Genomic DNA, 17,956 nt, shown 5'->3' with positions numbered 1-17,956 from the left:
AGGAACTACCTCACCCATTGCAGGAGTGGAAGGAAAATCTACCATGTTGATTTCAAATGTGTTAGCATTTGCCTCTCATTTGTGAGATAGTGATTTGTGCTGAATGCTAACCATCACAGTTCAAGAAAACAAGCTGCCCCTTTCCTGCGAGTGCAAGTCTTACAGAACAAGAGCAACACAAATTAAATCCCTGACAACAATTCCTGTGTGCAGACAGACTCATGGTGTGATTCTAGGCAGAAAACGATATTTGATTGGCAATTTCAAAGCACATTTACTACTGTGGTAGAGCAAGTGATAATTACTGTAACAGCCTGACACATTTTCCTTATAGTTTAGAGAGGCAGAAAAGAGCACATGTCCTAGCAGCTACTTGAGACCATGAGCATGTGGAACCTGGGTGAGTGATTAGACTAGAGCAAAGGAAATTAGCCTTGGTGACGTTGAATGTGTTAGCGATACACATTCCTATCTGAAATACCACACAGTGCTGAATAGTAAGCATGGGAGTGCAGGAGAAGCAGCTGGCTGTGTGCTAAGAGTGTGTTTCTGGAGACTGTGTATTGTCAGGTGCAAGAGAGATCTGCATGGACGCTTGCACAACTGCATGAAGACTGCAGAGATGTATGTAAGAGTACATGTGTGGTAAGGGTTAATTGGTTTTTTGAACATGTAGGAACTACCTCACCCATTGCAGGAGTGGAAGGAAAATCTACCCTGTTGATTTCAAATGTGTTAGCATTTGCCTCTCATCTGTGAGATATTGATTTGTGCTGAATGCTAACCATCACAGTTCAAGAAAACAAGCTGCCCCTTTCCTGCGAGTGCAAGTCTTACAGAACAAGAGCAACACAAATTAAATCTCTGACAACAATTCCTGTGTGCAGACAGACTCATGGTGTGATTCTAGGCAGAAAACGATATTTGATTGGCAATTTCAAAGCACATTTACTACAGTGGTAGAGCAAGTGATAATTACTGTAACAGCCTGACACATTTTCCTTATAGTTTAGAGAGGCAGAAAAGAGCACATGTCCTAACAGCAACTAGAGACCATGAGTATGTGGAACCTTGGTGAGTGATTAGACTAGAGCAAAGGAAATGAGCCTTGGTGACGTTGAATGTGTTAGCGTTACACACTGCTATCTGAAATACCACACAGTGCTGCATAGTAAGCATGGGAGTGCAGGAGAAGCAGCTGGCTGTGTGCTAAGAGTGTGTTTCTGGACACTGTGTATTGTCAGGTGCAAGGGAGATCTGCATGGATGCTTGCACAACTGCATGAAGACTGCAGAGATGTATGTAAGAGTACATGTGTGGTAAGGGTTAATTGGAGTTTTGAACATGTAGGAACTACCTCACCCATTGCAGGAGTGGAAGGAAAATCTACCCTGTTGATTTCAAATGTGTTAGCATTTGCCTCTCATCTGTGAGATATTGATTTGTGCTGAATGCTAACCATCACAGTTCAAGAAAACAAACTGCCCCTTTCCTGCGAGTGCAAGTCTTACTGAACAAGAGCAACACAAATTAAATCTATGACAACAATTCCTGTGTGCAGACAGACTCATGGTGTGATTCTAGGCAGAAAACGATATTTGATTGGCAATTTCAAAGCACATTTACTACTGTGGTAGAGCAAGTGATAATTACTGTAACAGCCTGACACATTTTCCTTATAGTTTAGAGAGGCAGAAAAGAGCACATGTCCTAACAGCTACTAGAGACCATGAGTATGTGGAACCTTGGTGAGTGATTAGACTAGAGCAAAGGAAATGAGCCTTGGTGACGTTGAATGTGTTAGCGTTACACACTGCTATCTGAATTACCACACAGTGCTGCATAGTAAGCATGGGAGTGCAGGAGAAGCAGCTGGCTGTGTGCTAAGAGTGTGTTTCTGGAGACTGTGTATTGTCAGGTGCAAGAGAGATCTGCATGGACGCTTGCACAACTGCATGAAGACTGCAGAGATGTATGTGAGAGTACATGTGTGGTAAGGGTTAATTGGAGTTTTGAACATGTAGGAACTACCGCACCCATTGCAGGAGTGGAAGGAAAATCTACCATGTTGATTTCAAATGTGTTAGCATTTGCCTCTCATTTGTGAGATAGTGATTTGTGCTGAATGCTAACCATCACAGTTCAAGAAAACAAGCTGCCCCTTTCCTGCGAGTGCAAGTCTTACAGAACAACAGCAACACAAATTAAATCCCTGACAACAATTCCTGTGTGCAGACAGACTCATGGTGTGATTCTAGGCAGAAAACGATATTTGATTGGCAATTTCAAAGCACATTTACTACTGTGGTAGAGCAAGTGATAATTACTGTAACAGCCTGACACATTTTCCTTATAGTTTAGAGAGGCAGAAAAGAGCACATGTCCTAGCAGCTACTTGAGACCATGAGCATGTGGAACCTGGGTGAGTGATTAGACTAGAGCAAAGGAAATGAGCCTTGGTGACGTTGAATGTGTTAGCGTTACACACTGCTATCTGAAATACCACACAGTGCTGCATAGTAAGCATGGGAGTGCAGGAGAAGCAGCTGGCTGTGTGCTAAGAGTGTGTTTCTGGAGACTGTGTATTGTCAGGTGCAAGAGAGATCTGCATGGACGCTTGCACAACTGCATGAAGACTGCAGAGATGTATGTGAGAGTACATGTGTGGTAAGGGTTAATTGGAGTTTTGAACATGTAGGAACTACCTCACCCATTGCAGGAGTGGAAGGAAAATCTACCATGTTGATTTCAAATGTGTTAGCATTTGCCTCTCATTTGTGAGATAGTGATTTGTGCTGAATGCTAACCATCACAGTTCAAGAAAACAACCTGCCCCTTTCCTGCGAGTGCAAGTCTTACAGAACAAGAGCAACACAAATTAAATCTATGACAACAATTCCTGTGTGCAGACAGACTCATGGTGTGATTCTAGGCAGAAAAAGATATTTGATTGGCAATTTCAAAGCACATTTACTACTGTGGTAGAGCAAGTGATAATTACTGTAACAGCCTGACACATTTTCCTTATAGTTTAGAGAGGCAGAAAAGAGCACATGTCCTAACAGCTACTAGAGACCATGAGTATGAGGAACCTTGGTGAGTGATTAGACTAGAGCAAAGGAAATGAGCCTTGGTGACGTTGAATGTGTTAGCGTTACACACTGCTATCTGAAATACCACACGGTGCTGCATAGTAAGCATGGGAGTGCAGGAGAAGCAGCTGGCTGTGTGCTAAGAGTGTGTTTCTGGAGACTGTGTATTGTCAGGTGCAAGAGAGATCTGCATGGACGCTTGCACAACTGCATGAAGACTGCAGAGATGTAGGTGAGAGTACATGTGTGGTAAGGGTTAATTGGAGTTTTGAACATGTAGGAACTACCTCACCCATTGCAGGAGTGGAAGGAAAATCTACCATGTTGATTTCAAATGTGTTAGCATTTGCCTCTCATTTGTGAGATAGTGATTTGTGCTGAATGCTAACCATCACAGTTCAAGAAAACAAGCTGCCCCTTTCCTGCGAGTGCAAGTCTTACAGAACAAGAGCAACACAAATTAAATCTATGACAACAATTCCTGTGTGCAGACAGACTCATGGTGTGATTCTAGGCAGAAAAAGATATTTGATTGGCAATTTCAAAGCACATTTACTACTGTGGTAGAGCAAGTGATAATTACTGTAACAGCCTGACACATTTTCCTTATAGTTTAGAGAGGCAGAAAAGAGCACATGTCCTAACAGCTACTAGAGACCATGAGTATGTGGAACCTTGGTGAGTGATTAGACTAGAGCAAAGGAAATGAGCCTTGGTGACGTTGAATGTGTTAGCGTTACACACTGCTATCTGAAATACCACACGGTGCTGCATAGTAAGCATGGGAGTGCAGGAGAAGCAGCTGGCTGTGTGCTAAGAGTGTGTTTCTGGAGACTGTGTATTGTCAGGTGCAAGAGAGATCTGCATGGACGCTTGCACAACTGCATGAAGACTGCAGAGATGTATGTAAGAGTACATGTGTGGTAAGGGTTAATTGGAGTTTTGAACATGTAGGAACTACCTCACCCATTGCAGGAGTGGAAGGAAAATCTACCCTGTCGATTTCAAATGTGTTAGCATTTGCCTCTCATCTGTGAGATATTGATTTGTGCTGAATGCTAACCATCACAGTTCAAGAAAACAAGCTGCCCCTTTCCTGCGAGTGCAAGTCTTACAGAACAAGAGCAACACAAATTAAATCTCTGACAACAATTCCTGTGTGCAGACAGACTCAAGGTGTGATTCTAGGCAGAAAACAATATTTGATTGGCAATTTCAAAGCACATTTACTACTGTGGTAGAGCAAGTGATAATTACTGTAACAGCCTGACACATTTTCCTTATAGTTTAGAGAGGCAGAAAAGAGCACATGTCCTAACAGCTACTAGAGACCATGAGTATGTGGAACCTTGGTGAGTAATTAGACTAGAGCAAAGGAAATGAGCCTTGGTGACGTTGAATGTGTTAGCGTTACACACTGCTATCTGAAATACCACACAGTGCTGCATAGTAAGCATGGGAGCGCAGGAGAAGCAGCTGGCTGTGTGCTAAGAGTGTGTTTCTGGAGACTGTGTATTGTCAGGTGCAAGAGAGATCTGCATGGACGCTTGCACAACTGCATGAAGACTGCAGAGATGTATGTAAGAGTACATGTGTGGTAAGGGTTAATTGGAGTTTTGAACATGTAGGAACTACCTCACCCATTGCAGGAGTGGAAGGAAAATCTACCATGTTGATTTCAAATGTGTTAGCATTTGCCTGTCATTTGTGAGATAGTGATTTGTGCTGAATGCTAACCATCACAGTTCAAGAAAACAAGCTGCCCCTTTCCTGCGAGTGCAAGTCTTACAGAACAAGAGCAACACAAATTAAATCTATGACAACAATTCCTGTGTGCAGACAGACTCATGGTGTGATTCTAGGCAGAAAACGATATTTGATTGGCAATTTCAAAGCACATTTACTACTGTGGTAGAGCAAGTGATAATTACTGTAACAGCCTGACACATTTTCCTTATAGTTTAGAGAGGCAGAAAAGAGCACATGTCCTAACAGCTACTAGAGACCATGAGTATGTGGAACCTTGGTGAGTAATTAGACTAGAGAAAAGGAAATGAGCCTTGGTGACGTTGAATGTGTTAGCGTTACACACTGCTATCTGAAATACCACACAGTGCTGCATAGTAAGCATGGGAGCGCAGGAGAAGCAGCTGGCTGTGTGCTAAGAGTGTGTTTCTGGAGACTGTGTATTGTCAGGTGCAAGAGAGATCTGCATGGACGCTTGCACAACTGCATGAAGACTGCAGAGATGTATGTAAGAGTACATGTGTGGTAAGGGTTAATTGGAGTTTTGAACATGTAGGAACTACCTCACCCATTGCAGGAGTGGAAGGAAAATCTACCCTGTTGATTTCAAATGTGTTAGCATTTGCCTCTCATCTGTGAGATATTGATTTGTGCTGAATGCTAACCATCACAGTTCAAGAAAACAAGCTGCCCCTTTCCTGCGAGTGCAAGTCTTACAGAACAAGAGCAACACAAATTAAATCTCTGACAACAATTCCTGTGTGCAGACAGACTCATGGTGTGATTCTAGGCAGAAAACGATATTTGATTGGCAATTTCAAAGCACATTTACTACTGTGGTAGAGCAAGTGATAATTACTGTAACAGCCTGACACATTTTCCTTATAGTTTAGAGAGGCAGAAAAGAGCACATGTCCTAACAGCTACTAGAGACCATGAGTATGTGGAACCTTGGTGAGTAATTAGACTAGAGAAAAGGAAATGAGCCTTGGTGACGTTGAATGTGTTAGCGTTACACACTGCTATCTGAAATACCACACAGTGCTGCATAGTAAGCATGGGAGCGCAGGAGAAGCAGCTGGCTGTGTGCTAAGAGTGTGTTTCTGGAGACTGTGTATTGTCAGGTGCAAGAGAGATCTGCATGGACGCTTGCACAACTGCATGAAGACTGCAGAGATGTATGTAAGAGTACATGTGTGGTAAGGGTTAATTGGAGTTTTGAACATGTAGGAACTACCTCACCCATTGCAGGAGTGGAAGGAAAATCTACCCTGTTGATTTCAAATGTGTTAGCATTTGCCTCTCATCTGTGAGATATTGATTTGTGCTGAATGCTAACCATCACAGTTCAAGAAAACAAACTGCCCCTTTCCTGCGAGTGCAAGTCTTACTGAACAAGAGCAACACAAATTAAATCTATGACAACAATTCCTGTGTGCAGACAGACTCATGGTGTGATTCTAGGCAGAAAACGATATTTGATTGGCAATTTCAAAGCACATTTACTACTGTGGTAGAGCAAGTGATAATTACTGTAACAGCCTGACACATTTTCCTTATAGTTTAGAGAGGCAGAAAAGAGCACATGTCCTAACAGCTACTAGAGACCATGAGTATGTGGAACCTTGGTGAGTGATTAGACTAGAGCAAAGGAAATGAGCCTTGGTGACGTTGAATGTGTTAGCGTTACACACTGCTATCTGAAATACCACACAGTGCTGCATAGTAAGCATGGGAGTGCAGGAGAAGCAGCTGGCTGTGTGCTAAGAGTGTGTTTCTGGAGACTGTGTATTGTCAGGTGCAAGAGAGATCTGCATGGACGCTTGCACAACTGCATGAAGACTGCAGAGATGTATGTGAGAGTACATGTGTGGTAAGGGTTAATTGGAGTTTTGAACATGTAGGAACTACCTCACCCATTGCAGGAGTGGAAGGAAAATCTACCATGTTGATTTCAAATGTGTTAGCATTTGCCTCTCATTTGTGAGATAGTGATTTGTGCTGAATGCTAACCATCACAGTTCAAGAAAACAAGCTGCCCCTTTCCTGCGAGTGCAAGTCTTACAGAACAAGAGCAACACAAATTAAATCCCTGACAACAATTCCTGTGTGCAGACAGACTCATGGTGTGATTCTAGGCAGAAAACGATATTTGATTGGCAATTTCAAAGCACATTTACTACTGTGGTAGAGCAAGTGATAATTACTGTAACAGCCTGACACATTTTCCTTATAGTTTAGAGAGGCAGAAAAGAGCACATGTCCTAGCAGCTACTTGAGACCATGAGCATGTGGAACCTGGGTGAGTGATTAGACTAGAGCAAAGGAAATTAGCCTTGGTGACGTTGAATGTGTTAGCGATACACATTCCTATCTGAAATACCACACAGTGCTGAATAGTAAGCATGGGAGTGCAGGAGAAGCAGCTGGCTGTGTGCTAAGAGTGTGTTTCTGGAGACTGTGTATTGTCAGGTGCAAGAGAGATCTGCATGGACGCTTGCACAACTGCATGAAGACTGCAGAGATGTATGTAAGAGTACATGTGTGGTAAGGGTTAATTGGTTTTTTGAACATGTAGGAACTACCTCACCCATTGCAGGAGTGGAAGGAAAATCTACCCTGTTGATTTCAAATGTGTTAGCATTTGCCTCTCATCTGTGAGATATTGATTTGTGCTGAATGCTAACCATCACAGTTCAAGAAAACAAGCTGCCCCTTTCCTGCGAGTGCAAGTCTTACAGAACAAGAGCAACACAAATTAAATCTCTGACAACAATTCCTGTGTGCAGACAGACTCATGGTGTGATTCTAGGCAGAAAACGATATTTGATTGGCAATTTCAAAGCACATTTACTACAGTGGTAGAGCAAGTGATAATTACTGTAACAGCCTGACACATTTTCCTTATAGTTTAGAGAGGCAGAAAAGAGCACATGTCCTAACAGCAACTAGAGACCATGAGTATGTGGAACCTTGGTGAGTGATTAGACTAGAGCAAAGGAAATGAGCCTTGGTGACGTTGAATGTGTTAGCGTTACACACTGCTATCTGAAATACCACACAGTGCTGCATAGTAAGCATGGGAGTGCAGGAGAAGCAGCTGGCTGTGTGCTAAGAGTGTGTTTCTGGAGACTGTGTATTGTCAGGTGCAAGGGAGATCTGCATGGATGCTTGCACAACTGCATGAAGACTGCAGAGATGTATGTAAGAGTACATGTGTGGTAAGGGTTAATTGGAGTTTTGAACATGTAGGAACTACCTCACCCATTGCAGGAGTGGAAGGAAAATCTACCCTGTTGATTTCAAATGTGTTAGCATTTGCCTCTCATCTGTGAGATATTGATTTGTGCTGAATGCTAACCATCACAGTTCAAGAAAACAAACTGCCCCTTTCCTGTGAGTGCAAGTCTTACTGAACAAGAGCAACACAAATTAAATCTATGACAACAATTCCTGTGTGCAGACAGACTCATGGTGTGATTCTAGGCAGAAAACGATATTTGATTGGCAATTTCAAAGCACATTTACTACTGTGGTAGAGCAAGTGATAATTACTGTAACAGCCTGACACATTTTCCTTATAGTTTAGAGAGGCAGAAAAGAGCACATGTCCTAACAGCTACTAGAGACCATGAGTATGTGGAACCTTGGTGAGTGATTAGACTAGAGCAAAGGAAATGAGCCTTGGTGACGTTGAATGTGTTAGCGTTACACACTGCTATCTGAAATACCACACAGTGCTGCATAGTAAGCATGGGAGTGCAGGAGAAGCAGCTGGCTGTGTGCTAAGAGTGTGTTTCTGGAGACTGTGTATTGTCAGGTGCAAGAGAGATCTGCATGGACGCTTGCACAACTGCATGAAGACTGCAGAGATGTATGTGAGAGTACATGTGTGGTAAGGGTTAATTGGAGTTTTGAACATGTAGGAACTACCGCACCCATTGCAGGAGTGGAAGGAAAATCTACCATGTTGATTTCAAATGTGTTAGCATTTGCCTCTCATTTGTGAGATAGTGATTTGTGCTGAATGCTAACCATCACAGTTCAAGAAAACAAGCTGCCCCTTTCCTGCGAGTGCAAGTCTTACAGAACAACAGCAACACAAATTAAATCCCTGACAACAATTCCTGTGTGCAGACAGACTCATGGTGTGATTCTAGGCAGAAAACGATATTTGATTGGCAATTTCAAAGCACATTTACTACTGTGGTAGAGCAAGTGATAATTACTGTAACAGCCTGACACATTTTCCTTATAGTTTAGAGAGGCAGAAAAGAGCACATGTCCTAGCAGCTACTTGAGACCATGAGCATGTGGAACCTGGGTGAGTGATTAGACTAGAGCAAAGGAAATGAGCCTTGGTGACGTTGAATGTGTTAGCGTTACACACTGCTATCTGAAATACCACACAGTGCTGCATAGTAAGCATGGGAGTGCAGGAGAAGCAGCTGGCTGTGTGCTAAGAGTGTGTTTCTGGAGACTGTGTATTGTCAGGTGCAAGAGAGATCTGCATGGACGCTTGCACAACTGCATGAAGACTGCAGAGATGTATGTGAGAGTACATGTGTGGTAAGGGTTAATTGGAGTTTTGAACATGTAGGAACTACCTCACCCATTGCAGGAGTGGAAGGAAAATCTACCATGTTGATTTCAAATGTGTTAGCATTTGCCTCTCATTTGTGAGATAGTGATTTGTGCTGAATGCTAACCATCACAGTTCAAGAAAACAACCTGCCCCTTTCCTGCGAGTGCAAGTCTTACAGAACAAGAGCAACACAAATTAAATCTATGACAACAATTCCTGTGTGCAGACAGACTCATGGTGTGATTCTAGGCAGAAAAAGATATTTGATTGGCAATTTCAAAGCACATTTACTACTGTGGTAGAGCAAGTGATAATTACTGTAACAGCCTGACACATTTTCCTTATAGTTTAGAGAGGCAGAAAAGAGCACATGTCCTAACAGCTACTAGAGACCATGAGTATGAGGAACCTTGGTGAGTGATTAGACTAGAGCAAAGGAAATGAGCCTTGGTGACGTTGAATGTGTTAGCGTTACACACTGCTATCTGAAATACCACACGGTGCTGCATAGTAAGCATGGGAGTGCAGGAGAAGCAGCTGGCTGTGTGCTAAGAGTGTGTTTCTGGAGACTGTGTATTGTCAGGTGCAAGAGAGATCTGCATGGACGCTTGCACAACTGCATGAAGACTGCAGAGATGTAGGTGAGAGTACATGTGTGGTAAGGGTTAATTGGAGTTTTGAACATGTAGGAACTACCTCACCCATTGCAGGAGTGGAAGGAAAATCTACCATGTTGATTTCAAATGTGTTAGCATTTGCCTCTCATTTGTGAGATAGTGATTTGTGCTGAATGCTAACCATCACAGTTCAAGAAAACAAGCTGCCCCTTTCCTGCGAGTGCAAGTCTTACAGAACAAGAGCAACACAAATTAAATCTATGACAACAATTCCTGTGTGCAGACAGACTCATGGTGTGATTCTAGGCAGAAAAAGATATTTGATTGGCAATTTCAAAGCACATTTACTACTGTGGTAGAGCAAGTGATAATTACTGTAACAGCCTGACACATTTTCCTTATAGTTTAGAGAGGCAGAAAAGAGCACATGTCCTAACAGCTACTAGAGACCATGAGTATGTGGAACCTTGGTGAGTGATTAGACTAGAGCAAAGGAAATGAGCCTTGGTGACGTTGAATGTGTTAGCGTTACACACTGCTATCTGAAATACCACACGGTGCTGCATAGTAAGCATGGGAGTGCAGGAGAAGCAGCTGGCTGTGTGCTAAGAGTGTGTTTCTGGAGACTGTGTATTGTCAGGTGCAAGAGAGATCTGCATGGACGCTTGCACAACTGCATGAAGACTGCAGAGATGTATGTAAGAGTACATGTGTGGTAAGGGTTAATTGGAGTTTTGAACATGTAGGAACTACCTCACCCATTGCAGGAGTGGAAGGAAAATCTACCCTGTCGATTTCAAATGTGTTAGCATTTGCCTCTCATCTGTGAGATATTGATTTGTGCTGAATGCTAACCATCACAGTTCAAGAAAACAAGCTGCCCCTTTCCTGCGAGTGCAAGTCTTACAGAACAAGAGCAACACAAATTAAATCTCTGACAACAATTCCTGTGTGCAGACAGACTCAAGGTGTGATTCTAGGCAGAAAACAATATTTGATTGGCAATTTCAAAGCACATTTACTACTGTGGTAGAGCAAGTGATAATTACTGTAACAGCCTGACACATTTTCCTTATAGTTTAGAGAGGCAGAAAAGAGCACATGTCCTAACAGCTACTAGAGACCATGAGTATGTGGAACCTTGGTGAGTAATTAGACTAGAGCAAAGGAAATGAGCCTTGGTGACGTTGAATGTGTTAGCGTTACACACTGCTATCTGAAATACCACACAGTGCTGCATAGTAAGCATGGGAGCGCAGGAGAAGCAGCTGGCTGTGTGCTAAGAGTGTGTTTCTGGAGACTGTGTATTGTCAGGTGCAAGAGAGATCTGCATGGACGCTTGCACAACTGCATGAAGACTGCAGAGATGTATGTAAGAGTACATGTGTGGTAAGGGTTAATTGGAGTTTTGAACATGTAGGAACTACCTCACCCATTGCAGGAGTGGAAGGAAAATCTACCATGTTGATTTCAAATGTGTTAGCATTTGCCTGTCATTTGTGAGATAGTGATTTGTGCTGAATGCTAACCATCACAGTTCAAGAAAACAAGCTGCCCCTTTCCTGCGAGTGCAAGTCTTACAGAACAAGAGCAACACAAATTAAATCTATGACAACAATTCCTGTGTGCAGACAGACTCATGGTGTGATTCTAGGCAGAAAACGATATTTGATTGGCAATTTCAAAGCACATTTACTACTGTGGTAGAGCAAGTGATAATTACTGTAACAGCCTGACACATTTTCCTTATAGTTTAGAGAGGCAGAAAAGAGCACATGTCCTAACAGCTACTAGAGACCATGAGTATGTGGAACCTTGGTGAGTGATTACACTAGAGCAAAGGAAATGAGCCTTGGTGACGTTGAATGTGTTAGCGTTACACACTGCTATCTGAAATACCACACAGTGCTGCATAGTAAGCATGGGAGTGCAGGAGAAGCAGCTGGCTGTGTGCTAAGAGTGTTTTTCTGGAGACTGTATTGTCAGGTGCAAGAGAGATCTGCATGGACGCTTGCACAACTGCATGAAGACTGCAGAGATGTATGTAAGAGTACATGTGTGGTAAGGGTTAATTGGAGTTTTGAACATGTAGGAACTACCTCACCCATTGCAGCAGTGGAAGGAAAATCTACCCTGTTGATTTCAAATGTGTTAGCATTTGCCTCTCATTTGTGAGATATTGATTTGTGCTGAATGCTAACCATCACAGTTCAAGAAAACAAGCTGCCCCTTTCCTGCGAGTGCAAGTCTTACAGAACAAGAGCAACACAAATTAAATCTCTGACAACAATTCCTGTGTGCAGACAGACTCATGGTGTGATTCTAGGCAGAAAACGATATTTGATTTTCAATTTCAAAGCACATTTACTACTGTGGTAGAGCAAATGATAATTACTGTAACAGCCGGACACGTTTTCCTTATAGTTTAGAGAGGCAGAAAATAGCACATGTCCTAACAGCTACTTGAGACCATGAGCATGTGGAACCTGGGTGAGTGATTAGACTAGAGCAAAGGAAATGAGCCTTGGTGACGTTGAATGTGTTAGCGTTACACGCTGCTATCTGAAATACCACACAGTGCTGAATAGTAAGCATGGGAGTGCAGGAAAATCAGCTGCCTGTGTGCTAAGAGTGTGCTTCTGGAGACTGTGTATTGTCAGGTGCAAGAGAGATCTGCATGGACGCTTGCACAACTGCATGAAGACTGCAGAGATGTATGTAAGAGTACATGTGCGGTAAGGGTTAATTGGAGTTTTGAACATGTAGGAACTACCTCACCCATTGCAGGAGTGGAAGGAAAATCTACCCTGTTGATTTCAAATGTGTTAGCATTTGCCTCTCATCTGTGAGATATTGATTTGTGCTGAATGCTAACCATCACAGTTCAAGAAAACAAGCTGCCCCTTTCCTGCGAGTACAAGTCTTACAGAACAAGAGCAACACAAATTAAATCTCTGACAACAATTCCTGTGTGCAGACAGACTCATGGTGTGATTCTAGGCAGAAAACGATATTTGATTGGCAATTTCAAAGCACATTTACTACAGTGGTAGAGCAAGTGATAATTACTGTAACAGCCTGACACATTTTCCTTATAGTTTAGAGAGGCAGAAAAGAGCACATGTCCTAACAGCAACTAGAGACCATGAGTATGTGGAACCTTGGTGAGTGATTAGACTAGAGCAAAGGAAATGAGCCTTGGTGACGTTGAATGTGTTAGCGTTACACACTGCTATCTGAAATACCACACAGTGCTGCATAGTAAGCATGGGAGTGCAGGAGAAGCAGCTGGCTGTGTGCTAAGAGTGTGTTTCTGGAGACTGTGTATTGTCAGGTGCAAGAGAGATCTGCATGGACGCTTGCACAACTGCATGAAGACTGCAGAGATCTATGTAAGAGTACATGTGTGGTAAGGGTTAATTGGAGTTTTGAACATGTAGGAACTACCTCACCCATTGCAGGAGTAGAAGGAAAATCTACCCTGTTGATTTCAAATGTGTTAGCATTTGCCTCTCATCTGTGAGATATTGATTTGTGCTGAATGCTAACCATCACAGTTCAAGAAAACAAACTGCCCCTTTCCTGCGAGTGCAAGTCTTACAGAACAAGAGCAACACAAATTAAATCTATGACAACAATTCCTGTGTGCAGACAGACTCATGGTGTGATTCTAGGCAGAAAACGATATTTGATTGGCAATTTCAAAGCACATTTACTACTGTGGTAGAGCAAGTGATAATTACTGTAACAGCCTGACACATTTTCCTTATAGTTTAGAGAGGCAGAAAAGAGCACATGTCCTAACAGCTACTAGAGACCATGAGTATGTGGAACCTTGGTGAGTGATTAGACTAGAGCAAAGGAAATGAGCCTTGGTGACGTTGAATGTGTTAGCGTTACACACTCCTATCTGAAATACCACACAGTGCTGCATAGTAAGCATGGGAGTGCAGGAGAAGCAGCTGGCTGTGTGCTAAGAGTGTGTTTCTGGAGACTGTGTATTGTCAGGTGCAAGAGAGATCTGCATGGACGCTTGCACAACTGCATGAAGACTGCAGAGATGTATGTGAGAGTACATGTGTGGTAAGGGTTAATTGGAGTTTTGAACATGTAGGAACTACCTCACCCATTGCAGGAGTGGAAGGAAAATCTACCATGTTGATTTCAAATGTGTTAGCATTTGCCTCTCATTTGTGAGATAGTGATTTGTGCTGAATGCTAACCATCACAGTTCAAGAAAACAAGCTGCCCCTTTCCTGCGAGTGCAAGTCTTACAGAACAAGAGCAACACAAATTAAATCCCTGACAACAATTCCTGTGTGCAGACAGACTCATGGTGTGATTCTAGGCAGAAAACGATATTTGATTGGCAATTTCAAAGCACATTTACTACTGTGGTAGAGCAAGTGATAATTACTGTAACAGCCTGACACATTTTCCTTATAGTTTAGAGAGGCAGAAAAGAGCACATGTCCTAGCAGCTACTTGAGACCATGAGCATGTGGAACCTGGGTGAGTGATTAGACTAGAGCAAAGGAAATTAGCCTTGGTGACGTTGAATGTGTTAGTGATACACACTCCTATCTGAAATACCACACAGTGCTGAATAGTAAGCATGGGAGTGCAGGAGAAGCAGCTGGCTGTGTGCTAAGAGTGTGTTTCTGGAGACTGTGTATTGTCAGATGCAAGAGAGATCTGCATGGACGCTTGCACAACTGCATGAAGACTGCAGAGATGTATGTAAGAGTACATGTGTGGTAAGGGTTAATTGGTTTTTTGAACATGTAGGAACTACCTCACCCATTGCAGGAGTGGAAGGAAAATCTACCCTGTTGATTTCAAATGTGTTAGCATTTGCCTCTCATCTGTGAGATATTGATTTGTGCTGAATGCTAACCATCACAGTTCAAGAAAACAAGCTGCCCCTTTCCTGCGAGTGCAAGTCTTACAGAACAAGAGCAACACAAATTAAATCTCTGACAACAATTCCTGTGTGCAGACAGACTCATGGTGTGATTCTAGGCAGAAAACGATATTTGATTGGCAATTTCAAAGCACATTTACTACTGTGGTAGAGCAAGTGATAATTACTGTAACAGCCTGACACATTTTCCTTATAGTTTAGAGAGGCAGAAAAGAGCACATGTCCTAACAGCTACTAGAGACCATGAGTATGTGGAACCTTGGTGAGTGATTATACTAGAGCAAAGGAAATGAGCCTTGGTGACGTTGAATGTGTTAGCGTTACACACTGCTATCTGAAATACCACACAGTGCTGCATAGTAAGCATGGGAGTGCAGGAGAAGCAGCTGGCTCTGTGCTAAGAGTGTGTTTCTGGAGACTGTGTATTGTCAGGTGCAAGAGAGATCTGCATGGACGCTTGCACAACTGCATGAAGACTGCAGAGATGTATGTAAGAGTACATGTGTGGTAAGGGTTAATTGGAGTTTTGAACATGTAGGAACTACCTCACCCATTGCAGGAGTGGAAGGAAAATCTACCCTGTCGATTTCAAATGTGTTAGCATTTGCCTCTCATCTGTGAGATATTGATTTGTGCTGAATGCTAACCATCACAGTTCAAGAAAACAAGCTGCCCCTTTCCTGCGAGTGCAAGTCTTACAGAACAAGAGCAACACAAATTAAATCTATCACAACAATTCCTGTGTGCAGACAGACTCATGGTGTGATTCTAGGCAGAAAACGATATTTGATTGGCAATTTCAAAGCACATTTACTACTGTGGTAGACCAAGTGATAATTACTGTAACAGCCTGACACATTTTCCTTATAGTTTAGAGGGGCAGAAAAGAGCATATGTCCTAACAGCTACTAGAGACCATGAGTATGTGGAACCTTGGTGAGTGATTAGACTACAGCAAAGGAAATGAGCCTTGGTGACGTTGAATGTGTTAGCGTTACACACTGCTATCTGAAATACCACACAGTGCTGCATAGTAAGCATGGGAGCGCAGGAGAAGCAGCTGGCTGTGTGCTAAGAGTGTGTTTCTGGAGACTGTGTATTGTCAGGTGCAAGAGAGATCTGCATGGATGCTTGCACAACTGCATGAAGACTGCAGAGATGTATGTGAGAGTACATGTGTGGTAAGGGTTAATTGGAGATTTGAACATGTAGGAACTACCTCACCCATTGCAGGAGTGGAAGGAAAATCTACCATGTTGATTTCAAATGTGTTAGCATTTGCCTGTCATTTGTGAGATAGTGATTTGTGCTGAATGCTAACCATCACAGTTCAAGAAAACAAGCTGCCCCTTTCCTGCGAGTGCAAGTCTTACAGAACAAGAGCAACACAAATTAAATCTATGAAAACAATTCCTGTGTGCAGACAGACTGATGGTGTGATTCTAGGCAGAAAACGATATTTGATTGGCAATTTCAAAGCACATTTACTACTGTGTTAGAGCAAGTGATAATTACTGTAACAGCCTGACACATTTTCCTTATAGTTTAGAGAGGCAGAAAAGAGCACATGTCCTAACAGCTACTAGAGACCATGAGTATGTGGAACCTTGGTGAGTGATTACACTAGAGCAAAGGAAATGAGCCTTGGTGACGTTGAATGTGTTAGCGTTACACACTGCTATCTGAAATACCACACAGTGCTGCATAGTAAGCATGGGAGTGCAGGAGAAGCAGCTGGCTGTGTGCTAAGAGTGTTTTTCTGGAGACTGTATTGTCAGGTGCAAGAGAGATCTGCATGGACGCTTGCACAACTGCATGAAGACTGCAGAGATGTATGTAAGAGTACATGTGTGGTAATGGTTAATTGGAGTTTTGAACATGTAGGAACTACCTCACCCATTGCAGGAGTGGAAGGAAAATCTACCCTGTTGATTTCAAATGTGTTAGCATTTGCCTCTCATCTGTGAGATATTGATTTGTGCTGAATGCTAACCATCACAGTTCAAGAAAACAAGCTGCCCCTTTCCTGCGAGTGCAAGTCTTACAGAACAAGAGCAACACAAATTAAATCTCTGACAACAATTCCTGTGTGCAGACAGACTAATGGTGTGATTCTAGGCAGAAAACGATATTTGATTAGCAATTTCAAAGCACATTTACTACTGTGGTAGAGCAAGTGATAATTACTGTAACAGCCTGACACATTTTCCTTATAGTTTAGAGAGGCAGAAAAGAGCACATGTCCTAACAGCTACTAGAGACCATGAGTATGTGGAACCTTGGTGAGTGATTAGACTAGAGCAAAGGAAATGAGCCTTGGTGACGTTGAGTGTGTTAGCGTTACACACTGCTATCTGAAATACCACACAGTGCTGCATAGTAAGCATGGGAGTGCAGGAGAAGCAGCTGGCTGTGTGCTAAGAGTGTGTTTCTGGAGACTGTGTATTGTCAGGTGCAAGAGATCTGCATGGACGCTTGCACAACTGCATGAAGACTGCAGAGATGTATGTGAGAGTACATGTGTGGTAAGGGTTAATTGGAGTTTTGAACATGTAGGAACTACCTCAACCATTGCAGGAGTGGAAGGAAAATCTACCATGTTGATTTCAAATGTGTTAGCATTTGCCTCTCATTTGTGAGATAGTGATTTGTGCTGAATGCTAACCATCACAGTTCAAGAAAACAAGCTGCCCCTTTCCTGCGAGTGCAAGTCTTACAGAACAAGAGCAACACAAATTAAATCTCTGACAACAATTCCTGTGTGCAGACAGACTCAAGGTGTGATTCTAGGCAGAAAACGATATTTGATTAGCAATTTCAAAGCACATTTACTACTGTGGTAGAGCAAGTGATAATTACTGTAACAGCCTGACACATTTTCCTTATAGTTTAGAGAGGCAGAAAAGAGCACATGTCCTAACAGCTACTAGAGACCATGAGTATGTGGAACCTTGGTGAGTGATTAGACTAGAGCAAAGGAAATGAGCCTTGG

Source organism: Triturus cristatus, chromosome 1_1 (genome assembly GCF_964204655.1).
Source record: "Triturus cristatus chromosome 1_1, aTriCri1.1, whole genome shotgun sequence".
In the NCBI taxonomy this organism is placed as follows: domain Eukaryota; kingdom Metazoa; phylum Chordata; class Amphibia; order Caudata; family Salamandridae; genus Triturus; species Triturus cristatus.
Note: the sequence above shows the minus strand (reverse complement) of the source record.